This window comes from Schistocerca americana, unplaced genomic scaffold (genome assembly GCF_021461395.2).
Source record: "Schistocerca americana isolate TAMUIC-IGC-003095 unplaced genomic scaffold, iqSchAmer2.1 HiC_scaffold_93, whole genome shotgun sequence".
Taxonomy (NCBI): Eukaryota; Metazoa; Arthropoda; class Insecta; order Orthoptera; family Acrididae; genus Schistocerca; species Schistocerca americana.
Window position 1 is genome coordinate 185,053 of NW_025726708.1, and position 6,609 is coordinate 191,661.

Genomic DNA, 6,609 nt, shown 5'->3' on the forward strand with positions numbered 1-6,609 from the left:
TTCAAATTGCGTCGCGATTCAATACATCGTCCTCAAGCCGACTTGTATCCAAGCCACTGTTCTTGCCACGGGCGCTTTTTGGTCGTTCTCCTGAGTCTAGCTTATGGATTCCGACTCAAAACTGATAGTTAATTGTAACGTTCAGGGCCTCCTAATAACGGTGGAACACTCAAATTGCTTCGAGATTCAATACATCGGCCTCCAGCCGACTTGTCTCCAAGGGTCTATTGCTGCCTCGGGCACCTGGTGGTCGTTCTCCTGTGAGTATAGATTTACGAATCCGACTCATAACTGATAGTTAATTGTAACGTTCAGGGCCTCCTAACGACGATGGAACACTCAAATTGCGGGAGATTCAATACATCGTCCTCCAGCCGACTTGACTCCAAGGGTCTATTGCTGCCTCGGGCACCTTATTGACGTTCTCCTGTGAGTCTAGATTGTCGAATCCGACGCAAAACTGATAGTTAATTGTAACGTTCAGGGCCTCCTAAAGACGATGGAACACTCAAATTGCGTCGAGATGCAACACATCGTCCTCCAGGGGATTGTCTCTAAGGGGATATTGCTCCCTCGTGCACCATATATTCTGGCTCCTGTGAGTCTAGATTTTCAAATCCGACGTGAAACTGATAGTTATTTGTAAAGTTCATGGCCTCCCAATGACGATGGAACACTCATATTGCGTCGCTATTCAATACATCGTCCTCCAGCCGACATGACTCCGAGGGTCTATTGCTACCTCGGTCACCTTATGGTCGTTCTCCTGTGAGTCTAAATCATCAAATCCGACGCAAAATGATAGTTAATTGTAACGTTCAGAGCCTTCTAATGACGATGCAACACTCAAATTCCGTCGTGATTCAATACATAGTCCTCCAGCCTACTTGTCTGCAAGGGTCTATTATTGCCTCGGGCACCTTATTGTCGTTCTCCTGTGAGTCTAGATTGTCGAATCCGACGCAAAACTGATGGTTAAATGTAACGTTCAGGGCCTCCTAATGACGATGGAACACTCAAATTGCTACGAGATTCAATAATTCGTTCTCCAGGCGACTTGTCTCCAAGGTGTCGCTCTCCTGTGAGTCTAGAGTATCAAATCCGACGCAAAACTGATACTTAATTGTAACGTTTTAGGGCCTCCTAATGACGATGGAACATTCAAATAACGTCGCGATTCAATACATCGACATCCAGGCGACCTGTCACCAAGGGTCTGTTATTGCGTCGGGCGCCTTTTGGTCGTCCTCCTGCAAGTCTAGATTTTCGAATCCGACGCATAACTGACAGTTAATTGTAACGTTCAGGTCTTCCTAACGACGATGGGAGCACTCAGATTGCGTCGAGATTCAATACATCGTCCTCCAGCCGACTTGTCTCCAAGGGGAAATTGCTGCCTCGGGCACCTTATGGTCCGTCTCCTGTGAGTCTAGATTTTCGAATCCGACGCAAAACAGATGGTTAATTGTAACGTTCATGGCCTCCTAATGTCGATGGAACACTCAAATTGCGTCGCAATTCAAAACATCGTCCTCCAGCCGACTTGTCTCCAAGGGAATGTTTGCTGCCTCGGGCAGCTTATGGTCGTTCTCCTGTGAGTCTAGATTTTCGAATCCGACGCAAAACTGATAGTTAATTGTAACGTTCAGGGCCTCCCAATGACGATGGAACTCTCAAATTGGTCGCAATTCAACACATCGGCCTTCAGCCGACTTGTCTCCAAAAGTCTAATGCTGCCTCGGGCACCTAATGGTCGTTCTCCTGTGAGTCTAGATTATCGAATCCGACGCAAAACTGATAGTTAATTGTACCTTTTACAGCCTCCTAATGACGATGGAACAGTCAAATTGCGTCGAGATTCAATACATCGTCCTCCAAGCGGCTTGTCTCCAAAGGTCTATTGCTGCCTCTGGCATCTTATGGTCGTGCTCCTGTTAATCTAGAGTTACGAATACGACGCGAAACTGATAGTTAATTGTCAGTTAATTGTAAAGTTCAGGGGCTCCTGATGACGATGGAACAATCAAATTGCGTCGAGATTCAATACATAGTCCTCCAGGGTTCTTGTCTCTAAGGGTCTATTGCTGCCTCGCGCATCTCATGATCGTTCTCCACTGATTCTACATTTTCGAATCCGACGCGAAACTGATATTTAATTGTAACGTTCAGGGCCTCCTAATAGCGATGGAACACTCAAATTGCGTCGCGATTCAATATATCTTCCTGCAGCCGACTTGTCTCCAAGGGTCTATTGCTGCCTCGGGCACCTTATGGTCGTTCTCCTGTGAGTCTTGATTTATCGAATCCGATGCAAAACTGTTAGTTAATTGTAACGTTCAGAGCTTCCTAGTGACGATGGAACACTCAAATTGCGTCGAGATTCTATACCTCGTCCTCCAGCCGACTTGTCTCCAAGGGTCTATTGCTGCCTCGGGCACCGAATGGTCGTTCTCCTCTGAGTCTACATTTTCGAACCCGACGCAAAACTGATATTTCATTGTAACGTTCAGGGCATTCTAATGACGATGGAACACTCAAATTGCGCCGAGATTCAATACATCGTCCTCCAGCCGCTTTGTCTTCAAGGGGATATTGCTGCCTCGGGCACCATAGTGTCCGTCTCTTGTGAGTCTAGATTTTCAAATCCGACGCGATACTGATAGTTAATTGTAACATTCAGGGCCTCCTAATGACGATGGAACACGTCGAACAATAGCGTCGCGATTCAATACATCGTCCTCAAGCCGACTTGTACTATTCTTGCCTCGGGCGCCTTTTGGTCGTTCTCCTGAGTCTAGATTATGGATTCCGACTCAAAACTGATAGTTAATTGTAACGTTCAGGGCCACCTAATAACGGTGGAACACTCAATTGCTTCGAGACTCAATACATCGGCTTCCAGCCGACTTGTCTCCAAGGGTCTATTGCTGCCTCGGGCACCTTGTGGTCGTTCTCCTGTGAGTATAGATTTACGAATCCGACTCATAACTGATAGTTAACTGTAACGTTCAGGGCCTCCTAATGAAGATGGAACATTCAAATTGCGTCGCGATTCAATACATCGTCCTCCAGCCGACCTGTCTCCAAGGGTGTATAGTTACCTCGGGCGCCTTTTGGTCGTCCTCATGCAAGTCTAGATTTTCGAATACGACGCATAACTGATAGTTAATTGTAACGTTCAGGTCTTCCTATTGACGATGGAACACTCAAACTGCGTTGAAGATTCAATACATCGTCCTCCAGCCGACTTGTCTCCAAGGGTCTATTGCTGCCTCGGGCACCTTGTGGTCGTTCTCCTGTGAGTATAGATTTACGAATCCGACTCATAACTGATAGTTAACTGTAACGTTCAGGGCCTCCTAACGACGATGGAACACTCAAATTGCGGCGAGATTCAATACATCGTCCTCCAGCCGACTTGACTCCGAGGGTCTATTGCTGCCTCGGGCACCTTATGGTCGTTCACCTGTGGGTCTAAATCATCGAATCCGACGCAAAATGATAGTTAATTGTAACGTTCAGTGCCTTCTAATGACGATGCAACACTCAATTTCCGTCGCGATTCAATACATAGTCCTCCAGCCGACTTGTCTCCAAGGGTCTATTGTTGCCTCGGGCACCTTATGTTCGTTCTCCTGTGAGTCTAGATTGTCGAATCCAACGCAAAACTGATAGTTAATTGTCAAGTCCAGGGCCTCCTAATGACGATGGAACACTCAAATTGTTTCGAGATTCAATACATCGTCTTCCAGCCGACTTGTCTCCAAGGGTCTATTGCTGCCTCGGGCACCTGATTGTCGTTCTCCTGTGAGTCTAGATTGTCGAATCCGTCGCAAAACTGATAGTTATTTGTAACTTTTACGGCCTCCTAATTACGATGGAACAGTCAAATTGCGTCGAGATTCAATACATCGTCCTCCAACCGGCTTGTCTCCAAGGGTCTATTGCTGCCTCTGGCATCTTATGGTCGAGCTCCTGTGAATCTAGATTTACGAATATGACGCGAAACTGACAGTTAATTGTTAGTTAATTGTAAAGTTCAGGGGCTCCTGATGACGATGGAACAATCAAATTGCGTCGAGATTCAATACATAGTCCTCCAGGGTTCTTGTCTCCAAGGGTCTATTGCTGCCTCGGGCACCTTGTGGTCGTTCTCCTGCGAGTATAGATTTACGAATCCGACTCATAACTGATAGTTAATTGTAACGTTCAGGGCCTCCTAACGACGATGGAACACTCAAATTGCGGCGAGATTACATACATCGTCCTCCAGCCGACCTGACTCCGAGGGTCTATTGCTGCCTCGGGCACCTTATGATCGTTCTCCTCTGAGTCTACATTTTCGAATCCGACGCGAAACTGATATTTAATTGTAACATTCAGGGCCTCCTAATAACGATGGAACACTCAAAATGCGTCGCGATTCAATACATCGTCGACTAGCCGAATTGTCTCCAAGGGACTATTGTTGCCTCGGGAGGCTATTGGTCGTTCTCCTGTGTCTAGATTATGGAATCCGACGCAAAACTGATAGTTATTTGTAACGTTCAGGGCCTCCTAATGACGGTGGAACACTCAAATTGCGTCGAGATTCAATACATCGGCCTCCAGCCGACTTGTCTCCAAGGGTCTATTGCTGTCTCGGGCAACTTGTGGTCGTTCTCCTGTGAGTCTAGATTTACGAATCCGACGCATAACTGATAGTTAATTCTAACGTTCAGGGCCTCCTAATGACGTTGTAACACTCAAATTACGACGATATTCAATATATCGTCCTGCAGCCGACTTGTCTCCAAGGGTCTATTGCTGCCTCCTGCAGCTTATGGTCGTTCTCCTGTCAGTCTTGATTATCGAATCCGATGCAAAACTGTTAGTTAATTGCAACTTTCAGAGCTTACTAATGACGATGGAACACTCAAATTGCGTCGAGATTCTATACATCGTCCTCCAGCCGACTTGTCTCCAAGGGTCTGTTGCTGCCTCGGGCACCGAATGGTCGTTCTCCTCTGAGTCTACATTTTCGAATCCGACGCAAAACTGATAGTTAATTGTAACGTTCAGGGCCTCCTAATGACGATGGAATACTCAAATTGCGTCGAGATTCAATACATCGTCCTCCAACCGACTTGTCTCCTAGGGTCTATTGCTGCCTCTGGCACCTTATGGCCGTGCTCCTGTTAGTCTTGATTATCGAATCCGACGCGAAACTGATAGTTAATTGTAACGTTCAGGGCCTCCTAATGATGATGGAACACTCAAATTGCGTCGAGATTCAATACATCGTAAGCTAGCCGACTCGTCTCCAAGGGTCTATTGTTGCCTCGGGCGCCTTTTGGTCGTAATCCTGTGACTCAAGATTTTCGAATCCGTCGCAAAACTGATAGGTAATTGTAACGTACAGGGCCTCCTAATGACGATGGAACACTCAAATTGCGTCGAGATTCAATACATCGTCCTCCAGCCGACTTGTCTTCAAGGGGATATTGCTGCCTCGGGCACCATAGTGTCCGTCTCTTGTGAGTCTAGATTTTCAAATCCGACGCGATACTGATAGTTAATTGTAACGTTCAGCGCCTCCTAATGACGATGGAACACTCAAATAGCGTCCCTATTCAATACGTCGTCGTCCAGCCGTCTTGTCTCCGAGGGTCTACTGCTGCCTCGGGCACCTTATGGTCGTTCTCCTGTGAGTCTAAATTATCGAATACGACGCAAAATGATAGTTAATTGTAACGTTCAGGGCCTCCTAATGACGATGGAACATTCAAATTGCGTCGCGATTCAATACATCGTTCTCCAGCCGACCTGTCTCCAAGGGTGTATAATTACCTCGGGCACCTTTTGGTCGTCCTCATGCAAGTCTAGATTTTCGATTCCGACGCATAACTGATAGTTAATTGTAACGTTCAGGTCTTCCTAATGACGATGGAACACTCAAACTGCGTTGAGATTCAATACATCGTCCTCCAGCCGACTTGTCTCCAAGGGGATATTGCTGCCTCAGGCACCTTATGGTCCGTCCCCTGCGAGTCTGGGTTTTCGAATCCGACGCAAAACTGATAGTTAATTCTAACGTTCAGGGCCTCCTAATAACGATGGATCACTCAAATTGCATCGCGATTCAATACATCGGCCTCCAGCCGACTTGTCTCCAAGGGTCTATTGCTGCCTCGGGCACCTTGTGGTCGTTCTCCTGTGAGTATAGATTTACGAATCCGACTCATAACTGATAGTTAATTGTAACGTTCAGGGCCTCCTAACGACGATGGAACACTCAAATTGCGGCGAGATTCAATACATCGTCCTCCAGCCGACTTGACTCCGAGGGTCTATTCCTGCCTCGGGCACCGTATGGTCGTTCACCAGTGGGTCTAAATCATCGAATCTGACGCAAAATGATAGTTAATTGTAACGTTCAGTCCCTTCTAATGACGATGCAACAGTCAATTTCCGTCGCGATTCAATACATAGTCATCCAGCCGACTTGTCTCCAAGGGTCTATTGTTGCCTCGGGCACCCTATGTTCGTTCTCCTGTAAGTCTAGATTGTCGAATCCGACGCAAAACTGATAGTTAATTGTCAAGTTCAGGGCCTCCTAATGACGATGGA